A 19086-nucleotide genomic window follows, 5' to 3' on the forward strand; every position below is an offset into this window, starting at 1 on the left:
ATCCTAGTGTGACCAAGCTCCTGGAATCCTGTGATCTGAGGCATGTTAGAGTACCTGAGAGTGGAGCTTCCTCTAGGTGTTGTGGGACTGGCTGTGGAGTTCGTGACCCAAGGTCTGCTCAGGGCACCCGCCCAGACTGGAAGGAACCTGTGCCTCTTGTAGGGCAGAGTTCTTGGGTGCCTGGGTCCCGCTGGTACCACTTACTTCCAGGTCTGGGGCTACTATGTAATTTCAGTGTTTTAAGAATTTATTGAAACATGTTTTGTGAATCAATATTTAATCATTCCTGGAAAATTATCCAAGTTTTAATGAGAAGAATATGTATGCAACAGCTATTGAGTGAAATAGTCTATTGATAACTCCTAGAACTATTTGGTGTAGAATACAATTTAGTGAATATGGAAAACTTTAAATTTATGAAATTTGTTAGTCTATTAGCTCACATGGAAAACGGAGAGATAACATTGATGAAACAGGCAAAACTCAGTAAATGGACCAGCCCCCTCTTTCCCACAGCTTTAAGGGCTGTCCTGAAGGTCCCAGTGTTTACCATTTTGCTGAGATATTAGCCACACTTTTGCCTCCTGAACTCAAGTCTCTGATTATCATGGAGTCATTAACATTAACAGGGAAGACATTCCTTAAAGGAGGAATGCAAATGACTTTGCCTGGGAACAAGCCTATGGACACGGCAACCATCGAGGACGCTTGTGGAGGCCCATGTCTGCCAGCCCTGTCCCAGTAGCAGGAACCATGTCATTCTGACACCAAGGCCATGCTGTAACCAGCAACTTAATATGTCATTGTTTATAAACCATCCGCTGTGCTGACGTCATGACTCTCGCTGCTTCTGGTGTGCCACTGGCTGCCTGCAGAAGACAGTCTCCTCCTGGCTGCCTTCAGATCAAGATGCAGAACTTCGCTGCCATGCTTCCTGTCACAATGAGAATGGACTAAAACCTCCGAACTATCAGACATGGGCATTGTCATGGATATTGAAGAAGCTCTGCGTCAACGCCAGTGTAAAGAATGCTCCCCAATTATCTCTGATTGGTTAATAAAGAGCTGAACTCGAAGAAAAAGTGACTGGGCAGAGGAGATAGGAAGGCTGGACTTCTGATCCCAGCCAGGGATACAAGGGAGAAGAGTTGGGGAGAACGGCGGCCACAAGACAGGTGGAGGAGGAAGAGAAGGTGGAGGAAGAAGAAAAAAAGGAGAAAGAGGAGAAGAGGAAGAGGAGGAGGAGGATAAAAGAAAAAGGTCACCATGAGATCAAGCATGAGGAGGAGATGCTGAAGGCGTTCTCCATGAGGACAGATCGTTACAGCAGAGTGAGCCAAGGGGAGACTGAATGCAAGTAACCCAGGCATGTGGCTGGGAAGTAGCTAGCACGCAGAGAATTAGAAATATCTGCTCAGTGATTGTGCTTATCTGTCTCTTCCACACCCTACCCCTCCACTCCCCGCTAGAGTAGACCAGGAACCCTGAGGATAGAAATGAAGTAAGTCTCTCCACCCTAAGTAGTGCTCCAAATGTCACACAGACACACAAGGGTAATGGGGATGCATTCAACTAGTGACCTAGATAGAAAAAACCGAAGCCTTTGCTACTCTTTGACATCTGAAGCCTTCATCAATATTCTCATGTTTCATCAATTACCCTAAAGTTATTTTTCAAATCATGTGCAGCACAGCTAAGAGGAAGCCTAGAAATGACTTCTGAATTACTTGCTTTTCTCATTGACATGATCAAATACCTAAACAGAAGCAACTTAAGGAGGAGAGCCTTCTCTTGGTTTGTTCAGGTGACACAGTCCATCCTAGTGGGACCAGATTTAACATCTGGAGTGGGCCAATATGTAGCAATGGTGGCTTATAGTAGGGACTTTTCACATGGGCGGAACAGAGAGGACCTTACAGCAGGACAGAGCTGTTAACCTTCAAAAGTTTACTCTTGGTGATTCACTTGCCCCAGCTGTGTCTCTCAACACTTTAGAACAGCGCCACCAACTGGAGGCCAGTTGTTAAAACACACAAGTCTGTAAGGAAATTTTCTAAGCCAAATAAATCATTCGCACGCCTTTAATCCCAGCACTCGGGAGGCAGAGGCAGGTGGATTTCTGAGTTCGAGGCCAGCCTGGTCTACAGAGTGAGTTCCAGGATCAGCCAGGACTACACAGAGAAACCCTGTCTCGAAAAACCAAAAAAAAAAAAAAAAAGAAATGATTTTCTAGCAATGGAGGAGTGTTCCTCTTTCTCCACATCCTCACACTCCTCCATTATTGGTGGGATTGCAAGCTTGTACAACCACTCTGGAAATCAGTTTGGCGGTTCCTCAGAAAATTGGACATTGTACTACTGGAGGATCCTGCGATACCTCTCCTGGGCATATATCCAGAAGATGTTCCAACCGGTAAGAAGGACACATGCTCCATTATGTTCATAGAAGCCTTATTTATAATAGCCAGAAGCTGGAAAGAACCCAGATGCCCCTCAACAGAGGAATGGATACAGAAAATGTGGTACATTTACACAATGGAGTACTACTCAGCTATTTAAAAACAATGAATTTATGAAATTCCTAGGCAAATGGATGGACCTGGAGGGTATCATCCTGAGTGAGGTAACCCAATCACAAAAGAACTCACATCATATGTACTCACTGATAAGTGGATATTAGCCCAGAAACTTAGGATACCCAACGTATAAGATACAATTTGCTAAACGCATCAAACTCAAGAAGAACCAAGACCAAAGTGTGGACATTTTGCCCCTTCTTAGAGTTGGGAACAAAACACCCATGGAAGGAGTTACAGAGACAAAGTTTGGAGCTGTGTCAAAAGGATGGACCATCTAGAACCTGCCATATCCAGGGTTCCATCCCATAATCAGCTTCCAAACGCTGACACCATTGCATATACTAGCAAGATTTTTCTGAAAGGACCCAGATATAGCTGTCTCTTGTGAGACTATGCTGAGGCCTAGCAAACACAGAAGTGGATGCTCACAGTCAGCTATTGGGTGGATCACAGGGCCCCCAATGGAGGAGCTAGATAAAGTACCCAAGGAGCTAAAGGGATCTGCAACCCTATAGGTAGAACAACATTATGAACTAACCAGTACCCCGGAGCTCTTGACTCTAGCTGCATATGTATCAAAAGATGGCCTAGTTGGCCATCACTGGAAAGAGAGGCCCATTGGACTTGCAAACTTTATATGCCCCAGTACAGGGGAACGCCAGGGCCAAAAAGTGGGAGTGGGTGGGTAGGGGAGTGGGTGGGAGGGTATGGGGGACTTTTGGGAAAGCATTGGAAATGTAAATGAGGAAAATACCTAATAAAAAGTATATATAAAAAAAACTCAGTAAATGAAAGAATTCATGTGAAATTAAGATTTATGCTAACTCTTCCAAAATTATTTTAACTTACATTGTAAAGTAGCCTTGTCTAGTTTTTTTTTTTTCATTTATTTTTCAATCCAGGGGTATATGGGAAGAAAAATGAGATTTGGTGAGGTAAATTTTTAAAGAGAGGAAGGAAACAATCTTGGGAGGTGGATATTGGTAGGGCTGTCAAGGGGAGGGGGAGTTGGGGATAAATATGATCAAAATACATTGAATGAAATTCTTAGTAAGTTAATAAAAGCAGTCCCCAGTAAGTCAACCACACTTCAGTGGAAGACCACACATCCAGTAATATCATCCAGTAGTATTTTGGGGAGCACAAATTGGCCTTGTATGGACTTTTTTCTTAAAAGGAACACAAAATTGAGTAGATAGATTATAGAAGTGTGTATGCTTTTTGTGAAAGAGGTGAATTATGATCAATGTGCACTTACAGTTGCATGCCTACCTTGAACAGAAATACATATAATAAGAATATACTATGTCAGGACCCAAATAAAAATCCATGATTTTCTCTGAGTGCTGCCCAGCCATGTTTACCCTTAGAGAAAATGGGATCAGGCAGCCACACTGCTGAAACTTTAGAATTAGCAGCATCAATAGTAAACATCCTACTCCAAGAATTTTCCCACTATGTTTCATAGTTAGTTTTGTAGGTTTTATAAGATGATGTTTGAAAACTATAAAAGATCATTTTTCTTTTACAAATCTGAAGTTTCAAGCCAATTATCATTCTAGCATGAAGAGGCCCTGGGGGTTCTAACAATGTTGGATGGATGACACCACACCCAGGAAGAAGAAATGGGACTTGGTGAAGTAAATGATTTTAAAGAAAGGGGGATACAAAATCGGGATGTTGATATAGATGGAAGTGTCAAGGGGACTGGAGATAAATATCATCAAAATACATTGTAAGAAATTCTTTAAAAACTAATAAAAGCAGTCTCTGGTAAGTCAACCACACTTCAATGGTATTGTCCAATAATATTTGGGGAGCACAAGTTGGTCTTGAAGGGCTTTTTTTAAAAAAAGAGGAACATAAAATTGGGTAGATAAGAAATGAGAGTGAATCAGATAAGAGTTGGCATAAGAGGTAATAAAATAAAAACATGTATGACACTTTCAAATCCATGATCAATTTTTTAATATAAATAGAACTTGTAACTAGATAATCAAATTTAGTAATTTTATATATTTGAAACATTGTTTAAAAATTAAGTAAATTTTTTTCAATTATCTTTAATCTTTTTTTTTTTTTACTATCTAGTCATTATCACCCGCCCAGTCTGCCCTCCAACAGTTCCTCATCCCATTCCTTCCCTGGCTCCAAGAGAATATCCCCACCCCACCCCATGACACCCCACCCCACCCTGCCAGCCTCCCCACTTCTTGGAGCTTGAAGTCTATGCAGGGTTAAGTGCATCTTCTCTCACTGAAGCAAGACCAGGCAGTTCTCTGCTGAATATGTGTATACCAGCTAGTGTATGCTGCCTGGTTGGTGGCTCATGTCTAAAAGATCTTGGGGTTCCAGATTAATTGAGACTGATGATCTTCTTATGGGGTCATCCACCCAAACAACTTCTGACAGCCTTTCTCTAATTCAACCACAGGGGTCCCCAACATCTGTCTTGGTCAGCTGCTTGTTGGGCCTCTCAGAGGACAGCCATGCTAGGCTCCTGTCTGTAAGCACACCATAGCATCAGTAATATTGTCAGGCCTTGGAGGCTTCCATTGAGATAGGTCCCAATTTGGGCCAGTCACTGGTCATCCTTTGTCCCTGCAGTTCTTTTAGACAGGAACAGTTCTGAGTCAGAGGTTTTGACTGTGGGATGGCAACCGCATTCCTCCACTTGATGCCCTGTCTTCTACTGAAGGTGGACTGTAAAAGTTCCCTCTCCCCACTGTTGGAGATTTCATCTAAAGTCCCTCTCTTTGAGTCCTGACAGTTTCTCACCTCCAAGGTTTCTGGTACATTCTAGAGGGTCCCAGACTTCCCATCTCTGAGGTTGCCTGTGTCTATTCATTCTGCTGGTTCTCAGGGCTTTACTCCTGTTCCCTACCACCATTATCTGATCATGTTCCCCTTTCCCCCTCCTGTCTCCTCTCCCTCCCAGGTGTCTCCCTCCCTCTACCCCCCCCCCCCCCATGATTGCTTTCTTCTCCCTCCCAAGTGAGATTGAAGCATCCTCACTTAGGCCCTTTGGCTTGTTAAACTTCTTGAGTTCTGTGGATTCTATCCTGGGTATTCTCTGCTTTTATGGCTAAAATCCAGTAACTGGTGAGTACATACTATGCATGTCTTTTTCATTCTGAGTTACCTCACTCAGTATGGGGTTTTTTTGTTTGTTTGTTTGGTTTGGTTTTTCAAGACAGGGTTTCTCTGTGTAGCTCTGGCTGTCCTGGAACTCATTCTGTTCAGGCTGGCCTCGAATTCAGAAATCCACCTGCCTCTGCCTCCCAAGTGCTGGGATTAAAGGTGTGTGCCACCACCGCCCAGCATAGGATGGTATTTTCTAATTCCATTTATTGTCTTGCAAAACTCATAATGTCCTAGTTCTTAAAAGCTAAGTAGTATTCTATTGTGTAAATTTTCTGAATCTATTCTTTTGTGAGACATCTGGGTTCTTTCCAGCTTCTGGCTATCACAAATATGGCTGCTATGAACATATGGAGCATGTATTCCTGTGGCATGGTGGAGTATCTTTTGGATATATGACCAGTTTTTTTTTTTTATAAGAAACCTTCAGATTGATTTCCAGAGTGATTGTACCAGTTTGCAATCGCACCAACAATAGAGAAGTGCTCCTCTTTCTCCACATCCTCACCAACATGTCCTGTCATCTGAGTTTTTGATCTTAGCCATTCTGATTGGTTTAAGATAGAATCTCAGGGTCATTTAGATTTGCATTTCCCTGATCACTAAGGACTTTGAACATTTCTTTTCTTGCTTCTCAGCTATTTGGTATTCCTCTGTTGTGAATTCTTGGTTTAGTTCTATACCCCACTTTTTGATTGGATTGTTTGGTTTTGGTTTTTTTTTTTTTTTTGAGTTTAGTTTCTTCATTTCTTTAAATATTTTGGATATTAGCCCTCTATCAGATGTGGGGTTAGTGAAGTTTTTCCCAATCTGTAGGTTGCTTATTTGTCATATTGACTATGTCTTTTACCTTAAGAAACTTTCAATTTCATCAGGTCCCTTTTATCAATTGTTGATATTAAAGCATGAGCCAATGGAGTTCTGTTTAGGAAATTTCCACCTGTGCCAATCAGTTCAAGGCTCTTTCACAATTTCTATTCTATTAGATTCAGTGTATTTGATTTTATGTGAAGGTCCTCACTTGGACGTGAGCTTTGTGCAAGGTGACAAGTATGGATTTATTTTCACTTTTCTATATATTGACTTAGACCAGCACCATTTATTGAAAATGCTTTCTTTTTTCCATTGTATATATTTGGCTTCTTTTGTCAAAGTTCAAGTGTCCGTAAGTGTGTGATTTTATTTCTTGGTCTTCAATTCTATTCCATTGATCGACCTGTCTGTCTCTATACCAATACCATGTAGTTTTGTTTTGTTTTCTTTTGTTTAATATTTTTATTAGGTATTTTCCTCATTTACATTTCAAATGCTATCCCAAAAGTCACCCACTCCCCTACCCACCCACTCCCACTTCTTGGCCCTGGCGTTCCCCTGTACTGGGGCATATAAAGTTTGTGTGTCCAATGGGCCTCTCTTTCTAGTGATGGCAGACTAGGCCATCTTTTGATACATATGCAGCTAGAGTCAAGAGCTCCGGGGTACTGGTTAGTTCATAATGTTGTTCCACCTATAGGGTTGCAGATCCCTTTAGCTCCTTGGGTACTTTCTCTAGCTCCTCCATTGGGGGCCCTGTGATCCATCCATAGCTGACTGTGAGCATCCACTTCTGTGTTTGTTAGGCCCCGGCATAGTCTCCCAAGAGACAGCTATATCAGGGTCCTTTCAGCAAAATCTTGCTAGTGTATGCAATGGTGTCAGCGTTTGGAAGCTGATTATGGGATGGATCCCTGGATATGGCAGTCTTTAGATGGTCCATCCTTTCATCACAGCTCCAAACTTTATCTCTGTAACTCTTTCCATGGGTGTTTTGTTCCCAATTCTAAGAAGGGGCACAGTGTCCACACTTTGGTCTTCATTCTTCTTGAGTTCCATGCGTTTAGCAAATTGTATCTTATATCTTGGGTATCCTAAGTTTCTGGGCTAATATACAATTATCAGTGAGTACATATTGTGTGAGTTCCTTTGTGGTTGTGTTACCTCACTCAGGATGATGCCCTCCAGGTCCATCCATTTGCCTAGGAATTTCATAAATTCTTTCTTTTTAATAGCTGAATAGTACTCCATTGTGTAAATGTACCACATTTTCTGTATCCATTCCTCTGTTGAGGGGCATCTGGGTTCTTTCCAGCTTCTGGCTATTATAAATAAGGCTGCTATGAACAACATGCAGTTTTTATCACTATTGTTCTATAGTATTGCTTGTTGTTCTATATTGTTCTATAGTATAGCTTGAGGTCAGAAAAGTGTTTAAACTGTACTAATGTACAACTTTAGAAACTTAGTATAACAAATAAAATAGAATTTCTTTATTTTCTCCTCAAGAAAATGAAGAGGAGAAAAATGAGTAGAAGAAGGGAGAAGGAAACACATGAGGAAGAAAATACAGATTCGGTCTTTCAAAGGAAAGCATTTGGGCTGAGCATGTGCTGCCTGTAACAGGACCTCTGCTTATTCAATTACTTTATACTTCTGGACAGTACAAAGAACATAGACATCCATCTTCTCATAAAATTGTAAGAAGCTTATTTGCCTCAGAACAAAACTATCATTTCCATGCACACCAAAGAAGTAGATTTGTCTCTACAAATCTAACACAGCAGAAACCAGGTACTCTGAGTATATGGTTTTGGTGGCTACTAATAATCTTGAATTGGTTTCTTCTCACATATACAGATACACACTCCTGTATCCACTTATCCCTCCTCAGCTCTGCCCTGACTGACTTACTCTGATAATCTATGAGATTTTTTAAAAATTAGTGTTCTGAATTTTTTTGTTTCTGTATATATATATATATATATATGTATATTTTTTGTTTCTGTATATATATATATATATATATATATATATACAGAATATATACACACACATATATATGTGTGTGTGTGTGTAGTTATAACCCAGTATCATACCCATAATAACATCAAACTTGGAAGACAAAGACAATAATATTTCAATTACATCTAAAGTATTAAAAGTTTGGCATTATATGAGGAAAGAAAATATATGTGCCTTAGAGATAATATTTATCAGAGAAGTTTTAGTTACAGCCATGACAAAAGGAGAACAGCAAGCTATCTTCATGAAATAATTTTTAATCACAAACTCTAACCAAATCAACTGACAGGGGTTACGCCAAAATCTTTTCAACTTGATAGTTTACTTCTGTAATCAGATAATTTTCCCTCATGTTCAGAAGAAAAGGAAAGATGTCAATAAAGTTGTAGTTGTGGGCAAATTCTTTATAAAACTTTCCTAGACATGACTATTACAGAAATTGAATCTACCCAACATAGTCAACTACATTTGTGTTCAAAATATTTGTCACCTGTATTCATGATGCTGTATAACTAGAGGAAGATGTGTGTTCTGAGTTGTTTCAATAAGGCATGACCACTGAACTGACTGAAATGTCAATGGAGCTATGTCCTTCTGTCAGGAAAATCTCCCAATGCCGTTGTACTATCTACTGTGAACTGTTTCCACATAACAAATAAAAAGAGCTCTAGTGTCCTTGTTTCCTGATATAAGGTGATGGGGGCAGAGCTTATTCTACCCTTAAAGGAAAAGCAATGTAAGGAGACCACACACCTTTCTTGGCAATCCACTCAAATATTAAGGTCCTTTGTTGTTGTTTCAAACTTGAACAGCTCCAAAATAGACAGAAATCTCTTACTGTAGAAAATGTAACTCTAGGAAAAGATACTTCCTATCAACTATTTATTAATAGCATTTTCTATAGAACAGTGTATTTGATGTCCGAATGACTCCATAAGCCAAGAATACAAAAGCACATAACTAGATGATGGCTAATAAGAGGTCTTTCATATGTATGGCACTGACACATTTAATAGAAAACAAAATAGTCATTTTCTCAAGAGACCTGACATTCAAATGTACAATGTTAATAATGTTGCTGAATGAGTAACATTAAAATTAACATGATTTACATATTCAAGTACATAGGAAATGAAATTTAGCAAAGTTTTCATTTATAATAACAATGCCATATAAGTACCTCATGCTAACCAACCAAAGAGCATGCAGAGATTGGACCTAGCCCCTCTACACACAACTTGGTCTTCCCTAACAATAGACCAGGGGCTGTCTTTGTTGCCTGCCATTGGATCCTCCTCCCCTAGCTGGAGTGCCTGGTTGGGCTTCAAAGAGAAGATCCACTTAGTTATGGTGTGATTTGATGTCTTTTGGTGGGCTGATACCCAAGATGGGCTTTCCCTTCTCTTAGAATACAGGAAGAGGGTGATAGGGGCAGGAATTTGTGAGGGTGGAACTAGGAGGATAGGAGGAAGTGGGAGCTGAGTCTGGTATGAAAATTAAATTAATTAATAATTAACTAATTAATTAAAATAACAACAACAAAAATTGGAAATAAATCTAACAAAAGATGCCAAGAAGAAATGGTAAAATATTATTGGAAAATGCAAGCAAAGACTAAATAGAAATCTAAACCCGTAATTTAATATATTAAGTTATTCTGTTACTCACAGGCTCATAGAAGGTCAGTTTATTGAAGCGAACAAATCCAATTTTCTAATGTATAAGACTGAGAAAAGACCCAACAGTATTAAATGTAATAGCAAAGAAAAATAAAAAAGATTGAAGGCAAAACAAATGTAATACTGAAGACACGTAATAAGATATGGAGCATCTTTGCACTGATCTTGGCTAACTATAAAGTAAAAGCAATTGAGACAAAATGATATGAGCATGAGGGTGGGAAGGGATGGAGCAAAGCCCAGAAGCAGAGCTCCAAAGGTGTGAGGACTTTGTGTATGTGAAGATGAGATGTCATGTTTCTATCTTCAGCTTCAGAAGCATATACTATTAAACAAAAGATTATAAACTGACCATGTTAAAATGTAACATCAGAAGACACTATTAAGAAACACAGAAAGAAAAGGAGGTGAGAGAAGAAAGGAGGAGAGAGAAGGTGGGACAGGATATTTGACTGTATATAACCAGAAGAAAATTAATAGCCAAAATACATAAATAAATACAGCCAAGGAAAACTAATCCAACGAGAAGAAAATGGGCAAAGAATAAAAATAAGTTCTAGAAAATGAAGACAAAATGTCAAATGAACCTGTGAATATGGGCTAGCTAACACAGTAACTAGAGACACTCAAGGTGAATAACACACAATTTCACATCCCTCAAATGGCTGTCCAAAGTTTGCACATCTGACAACTTAGAGCAACAGGAGATTGTGTGTATTCCTGAAAGAATAGAATTGTGTGGCTGCTTCCCAAAGCAACTCATTCTTATCTACTAAATAAACCAGGTCATCCTTTTGACCCACAATCCCACTCCAAATGGAGACAGAGAAACATACAAACCACATAATCATAAGATGTGCACAAGAAAGAGAAGCCATCGTGCCACTGTTAAGAGTGACAGTCTTCTCATTTATAACATCCGAATAACTTGTTAGAACCTAATGAATTGGGACATTTATAGATCAGTATCTAAAATATACCAGGTATAGCAGTGTTAGTAGTTTTATTAAACCATTAAAATAAACCTTTAAGTCTCCACTATATTGATTATCTTTAACTACTGTGCTATGTGCAAGGCTGCACAGGTTTTCTTATACAAGCTTTTTTTGCTCCATAGCTACTGACCCTACTTAATGACTAGATCTCTCAATCCAGGGCAAGTCAGTTTGCCATATAATACAAAGAAAGCCAGGCCTGCTGGGATCTGGGTGAGACTTGTACATCTTCTGAGGTCATGTTTATGTTAAACCATTTGTCCAAGGGTGAGCTGGGCAATTATCCCAGCCTACATTTTCCTCAGTGAGGTCTGCCAAAGTTCTTAAATTATTTTGATCTACCAAATCAAAAGATACTAAATAAGGTTGGTTGGCACTTTAATTTTGCCCCTTAACAGGACTTCTAATTGTAAAGTTCTACTGTAAATAAATATAAAAGAGAAAGAATAACAAAGGAAGGAAGGGAAGAAGGCAGAGAGGAGAAAGAGGAAACAGAAATGGACAAAGAGATTCCAGACACTTCTTATGAGAAAAAGGTCATATAACTAATATACAGAAATGCTTCTGGAAACCTTACCCATCATTTAGCAGTACAGCTAAAACAAAACAAAACAAAACAAAACAAAACAAAACAAAACAAAACAAAACAAGTCTCACTATCTAGCCTTGGCTGGTCTAAAACTCACTATGTAAACCAAGCTATCCTTGTACCCACAGAGATCTGCTTGCCTCTGCCTTTCAAATTCTGGGATTAAAGGTATTCACCTCATGTCTACCTAACATGCAGATGTCAGCAAATGTCTTTTACCTTCATCTATAACTACTTTATAACCTTTTTTCTCTAAGCTACAGATATATCACAAACTCATCATCCTGAAAACAAATCAATATTAAGGCTGAACAGGGACTAACATAGTAATGTTGCATAATTACCTGAAAATGTATTCCCATTTGAAAATTGCCTATAAAGTAGCAATTCACCAATATTGCCAATGAGTCTGTACTTTCTGTTGTACATTTGCCACTCTAGACACTCAGTATGGAAATATACTGATAGCAGACTTTTAGGCCTCTACCAAACAGCTGACTTTCCAGTACAGTAAAGGTGGCTCTGCAAGTACTGTCCAACCCACTTTCATTGGTTTTATGCTATAACTCATAGAGGAAATTAGTTTGACTAATTGAGCAGAAATGTTGTATATTCTTATTAGTAAGATATATTTATTACATAGATATACTTACTTTATATTTATAAAGCTTTACAATATGACAGGTAAATAGCTACCTAGTAAGTTACAAACCATTATTTGATTTCTGCTTTACTACACAATTAGTGTAGTCCCCATTCTGACACACACATTCATGTATACCCACATGCACACACCCACCCACAGAGGACAGTAATATGAATGTAGAATTCAGTTAATTAGGATCAGTTTGCTTTCTAGCTTCAACTAAAGCATCATCTGGTCCCTAGCCTATGGGTCCAAGCTTTGAATAAGCAATCCATAAAACTAAATCATCTTTCCAGTAAACTAACTTTTGATGATTTTTTCCATTTACCTTCATTGATTCCTATACCCAACATCACAAAAGCATTCTAATAACAATCATAGTCATTTCTTAACTTAAATACTTTATAGGAATTATTAAGTAACCAAAATAGGATAATAGACAGCAATTTGGTTTGATTATATCAATTTGGTTTGATTTTATCATTACTTCATGTGTGCACAAAAATGTGATGGAATCACAGTTCATGATTGCTGGTGTAAATGCAAAGCATTTGAAGACAACAGTGACTCCAAGACATGTCCTTACTCTACCTATCTGTGCACTCTACAAAGCCTTTTATTTTTGTTTCTTCTTTAATGACAGAGTTCCCTGGAAAATATCTGTCATTGATGTTTTTCTTATATCAACAAAGAACAGGAACTTGTTTGCTGTTTGTTTTGTTGTAATGCCATGTCTTCGTTTGACTTTTACTGCTGTAAACAGACACCATGACCAAGGCAACTCCTATAAAGTACAACATTTAATTGGGGCTGGCTTCTAGGTTTAGAATTTCAGTCCATTGTCACCATGACAGGAAGCATAGCAACATCCAAGCAGGCACAGCACTGGAGTAGTAGAGAGCTCTACATCTTCATCCAAAGGAAGGCAAGAGCAGACTGCCCTCAGGCAGCTAGGAGAAGAGTCTAAAAGCACATTCCCACAGTAATACACCTCCTCCAACAAGGCCCAGCTTCCTAACAGGGCCACTCCCTGGGCCAAACATATTCAAACCACCATATGACATTTTAGAATTTTTTTAGTTAATGTTTTTTGCACTATATCTGAATGACCTGCTGTTCATGAGGAAAACTATAGCGATTTCCTTTTCCTTTGTGAAATACATCAAGTGCTCTAGGTGTCTTAATGTTCCTTGTCAGCAGGGCTCATCTATCTTTTAGCAATGTTCCTTCATCAGCTATAAACCTTTTAACTTTACACAGCTTTTAGTTTTGTTTTATTTTGTTTGTTTCTTCTAGACAGGGGTTCTCTGTGTAGCCCTGGCTGCTCTAAAACTCACTCTGTAGAGCAGGCTGCCCTAGAACTCACCTGGCTAGCTTTAAACAGTTTTAAATTCTGAATTATTTTCCTTTCATAGTTGTTTCCTTCCGGATTGTTCAGCTATCTACAGACTTCCTACTTTTGAATACATCCCCACTGGATTGCACGAAAACTGTGAAGGGAGTCCATATTTGTTTGTTCATACTAATACAAGCACTCACTTAGATAATTTCTTTTTACTTTAATTTTTATTGAAACCATTTTGTTATTCAGTAAATTTTGATCATAATCTTTTCCCTCCTTCAACTTCTCAAAGATCTTCCTCACCTCCCTGCCCACCCAACATCATTCTTTTTTCTTCTGTTCTCTCTTTTCTCTTTCTCATTCTCACTCACTCTACCCATCCCCCATACCCCCTCCCCTCGGCCAAGAAAAGCAGACACAAATAAAAAGACAGTGTCTTCCAAACACAATGGGACTAATACACACATAAATCTACAGAGACTGAGAGAGCATTCACACAACTTGCACAAGTAAAATCAAACAAATCCCAGCACTGAGAAGTGCACACAGTCCCACCACTAATACCAAGAAGCTATTTGCAGTTGGTACTTTCCAGGAAAGGCAAAATCAGTTTTCTCCAATAAAATCTTATTGGCTTAATCAACCATATTCCAGGGCAACTCCATGACCAGAATAATTGTAGCCAACACAAAATAGACTCAATGGGTTTGTTTCTTTAGTTTTGGCTTTGGTTTGGGGGTGAGGGGGTCAGTGTGTCTGTGTTCCTGTAGTGCTTTTTGTTTGGTTTTGGTGTTTTTCACTTGACCAATGTCTTAATAAAGCCCTTTACTAAGGAATTTTTTTAAACATTGTTCTCCAGTACTATGGCTGTTTGAATAGATATGGCCCCCATACCTATTGCGTTTGAATGCTTGTCCATAGGAGGTGACACTATTAGGAAGTATGGCCTTGTTGGAATACGTGTGGCCCTCTTAGAGGAAGTGTGTCACTGTGGAGGCAGGCTTTGATGTCTCTTGTATGCTCCAGCTATGCCCAGTGTAGAACACAGTCCCTTTCTGCTGCCTGTGGATAAAAATGTAGAACTCTCAGCTCCTTCTCCAGCTGCCTGCATGCTGACATGCTTCCCACCATCTTGATAATGGACAAAACCTCTGATATTGTAAGCCGGCCCCAACTAAATGTTGTCCTTTATAAGAGATGCCTTGGCCATGGTGTCTCTTCACAGCAATAGAAATCCAAACTTCTATAAGAAAGGAAATTCACTGATAAGAAAAATAAAGATGTAGTGACTTAGGAGTTAGAAGCATACACTTGATCACAGAGTTGGTAACCCAGACATCAGAACCTGGTCAGTCTGATCCCATCCTAGAAATTCTACATAGAATTCTCCAAGAATACTTGGTAAAAGATCGACCAATGGTCTCTTCAAAGTCTGGCTACATTGGTACCTATGAAAAGAAATATATTCTCAAACAACCCCCCACCATTCTTCTTTGCCACATAAAACTTTCAGAATCACTGAACTGTTAGACTCACATTTCAAAATTGTTCTGTCTTTCTATCAGCAACCACAGGATATGGCTCAATGGTAACAAGCATTTAATAAGCTGAAATTGAGTAGATCTACCATGAGGAAAATGTATTTTGACTACCAAGAATCAAAAGGGCATTTGACTCTTCAGAGAAAGGACCTGTACATATTAAAATGTGATTGGTGTTTTCTTTTTTTCTTTCTAGATTTTTTTATTAGGTATTTTCTTTATATACACTTCTAATGTTATCTCCTTTCTTTGTTACCCCTCTAAAAATCCCCTATTCCCTCCCCCTCTCCTGCTGCTCACTAACCCACCCACTCATGCTTCCTGGCTCTAGCATTCCCCTATACTAAGGCATAGAACCTTCACAGAACTAAGGGCCTCTCCTCCCACTAATGATCAACTAGGCCATCCTCTGCTACATATGCAGCTAGAGCCATGAGTCCCACCATGTGTTTTCTTTGGCTGGTGGTTTAGTCTCAGGGAGCTCTGGGGGGTACTGGTTAGTTCGTATTGTTGTTCCTCCTAGGGGGCTGAAAACCCCTTCAGCTCCCTGGGTACTTTCTCTAGTCCCTTCATTGACCCTGTGCTCTGACCAATGGATGATTCTGAGCATCCACTTCTGTATTTGTCAGGCACTAGCAGAGCCTCTCAGGAGACAGCTATATCAGGCTCCTGTCAGCAAGCTCTTGTTGGCATCCAAAATAGTGTCTGGGTTTGGTGGTTGTTTATGGGATGGATCCCCAGGTCTCTGAATGGTCATTGCTTCAGTCTCTGCTTTACCCTTTTCTTATGTAAACAGTTTATCAAGGGTTATCTACTTATTAAGAAAAATTAAGGATCCCTCTGAAGCAGCCAAAGCAATAGCCACTGTTGCCTAGCAGCCAACCACCACCATGGTTAAGATCCTGAAAGTGAAGACACGGGCATACCCAAATCAGTAGCTGGGCACCAGCAGGTTGCAGAAGTGAGTGAAGGTGTTCCAGAGCAACGCCAACTACGTGGAAAATTTGATCCAGAGCAGTCTTCACCGTGGATCCGTGGCTGAGGCAGGAGGCCAAGCTGGTTGTGGGCGAGATGGCCGCCTCTACATGACAGAGGCACATCCAGCTCATCATACTTAACGCTGCAGCCAATGGGATTGTTTTCCTGGTTATTGGACAGAATGGAGTCCTCTTTACCTCTGCTGTATCCTGCATCATCAAGAAAACCAAAGCCATTGGTGGGATCATTCTGATAGTCAGCCACAATCCAGGAGGGCCCAAAGGAGATTTTGAAATTAAATTCAGTATTTCTAATGGAGGTCCTGCTCCAGAAGCAATCACTGGTAGAATTTTCCAAGTCAGCAAGACAATCAAAGAACCTGCCATTTGCCCTGATCTGAAGGTAGACTTCAGTGTTCTGGAAAACCGCAGTTTGAAACAAGTTCAAACCCTTCACAGTGGAGATTGTGGACTCAGTGGAGAATGCCACAATGCTGAGAAACATCTTCGATTTCAACGAAGATTTCGCTGACGAAGCTTCTCTCCGGTCCAAACATATTGACGAGCTGCACAGACTCCATGCATGGAGTTGTGGGACCATACCTAAAGAAGATCCTCTGTGAAGAACTTGGTGCCCCGGGCAAACTCAGCGGAGAACTGTGTTCCCCTGGAGGATTTTGGAGCCCACCACCCTGTCCCCAACCTCACCTATGCTGCTGAGGTGGTGGAGACCATGAAGTCAGGAGAGCATGATTTCGGGACTGCCTTTGATGGTGATGGGGATCAGAACATGATTCTGGGCAAGCACAGGTTCTTTGTGAATCCTTCTGACTCTGTGGCTATCATCACTGCCAACATAGTCAGCATTTCATATTTACAACAGATGGGGTCTGTGGTCTTGCACACAGCATGCCCACAAGTGGTGCTCTGGACAGGGTAACAAATGTCAAAAGATCACTTTGTATGAGACCCCAATTGGCTGGAAGTTGTTTTGGGGGAAATTTTATGGATACAAACAAGCTGTCCCTCTGTGGAGAGAAGAGCTTTGGGTCTGGTTCAGAGCACATATGAGAGAAAGATGGACTGTGGACTGCCCTGGCCTAACTCTCCATTCTGGCCACCTGCAAACAGAGTGTGGAGGACATCTTCAAAGACCACTGGCAGAAGTTTGGTCAGAACTTCTGTACCAGGTATGACTATGGGAAGGTGGAAGCTGAGGGTGCAAGCAAAATAATGAAGGACCTGATGTCCCTGATGCTGGATCACTCCTTTGCGGGGAAGCAGTTCTCAACAAATGATAAACTCTACACTGCGGAGAAAGCTGTTAACTTTGAATATAGTGACCTAGTAGATGAAAGTGTTTCAAAAAACCAGGGCTTGAGACTTATTTTTTCAGATGATTCTCAGATCATCTTCAAACTGAGTGGCACCGGGAGTGCAGGGGCTACCAACTGGCTACATATTGATAGCTACGAGAAGGACGTTGCCAAGATCAACCAGGATCCCCACATCATGCTGGCGACTCTAGTCTCCATTGCTCTAAAAGTGTTGCAGCTCTAGGAGAGGACCAGCCACACTGCGCCCACTGTCATCACCTCGAAAGATGGACAGATGTGTCATGTCCCTCCCCCAAGACATGTCCACACCACCTGATTGAAGAACATAGACAGGAACAATGTATTTGCTTGGACCTTTTAGGACTCAGTCTTGAATTTTTACTTCCAACTTGATAAACAGCCATTTGTGAGGCACTGCCACTGTGTGGGGGAGAAGGAAAGCAGACCCAACAGCCTGCACTGTTCATTCTCTTGCCCTATTTAATTGCTGCTGTGTGGGCCCTTGTCTCCCTGCATCAGGTACAGTACACTACACTGTAAAGATATGGAGGCAGAGGGTCAAGAACAAGGCCATCTCCTGTCCATGGGGTATGTCTATAAAATGATATTGAAGTGCCTGCTTCACTATGAAAGTCTCTCCATTTTGTGTTTACATGTAATCCAACAGAATACGGTTTCTGGTGCCTTCTCTCCAATCAGATTTTCTCCAAGCAAGATGTGCTTGTCTTCAGACCTCGGTGTTATTTTTTTATCCCCCATCTACACAGATATTTGGGATATTGAAGCAGAATTTGTTACTGTCTGGGGGTTCCTGTTCAGGTGCCATTCTGCCACATACCGGGTCTAGTCAGCCCCCCTTAATCTGTGGGATCAGGGGTTCCAGCAGATGAGCATAGAGTCGGCAGGAATGGGGTGACAAACAGAATCGACACAAGGGAGTGTGGATCTGAATGTCATGATTGGTGTTTTCATATAGGAGTTTGGAATTCATCATTCCACATGATGAGACCCTCACTCATTATTCCCCACTGTATTGAGGTAATTATACAAAATGAACTTTCTTACCTGGAAATCTTTAGGAGAATGATAACAGAATGTCTCAAACCATAATTTATAAATGGCATCACCTGCAGAATGAGATTTTAAGTACAAAAAGGCTCTCTTTCTTGAGACTTCCTGTTCTAGCCAATAAAAAGCTCACTTAAAACCACCTTCTAGCACCTTGTAACAGTGCTGACTCATTTAAATGTAATCTTATGAGTTTTTAAAATGCTTACAATGAATCATTTTTCAAAACAACCATGTCCTACAGGTACATGAATTATGTGCACAAACAAATTCACAGTAAAACCAACAGCACTTGGCTTAAATAGTGGAAATTACTGGGTGATGGTGGTGCATGCCTTTAATCCCAGCACTCAGG

At 40.3% G+C, this 19086-nt stretch overlaps 1 pseudogene; it reads left to right on the top strand.

Moving 5' to 3' along the window:
• Positions 1 to 16188: 16188 nt before the first annotated feature.
• LOC110302682 (phosphoglucomutase-1 pseudogene) lies at positions 16189 to 17979 on the top strand (annotated as a pseudogene).
• Positions 17980 to 19086: the final 1107 nt, after the last annotated feature.

The sequence above is a fragment of the Mus caroli genome, unplaced genomic scaffold, assembly GCF_978045245.1.
Source record: "Mus caroli unplaced genomic scaffold, Mus_caroli_1 scaffold_9, whole genome shotgun sequence".
Taxonomy (NCBI): Eukaryota; Metazoa; Chordata; class Mammalia; order Rodentia; family Muridae; genus Mus; species Mus caroli.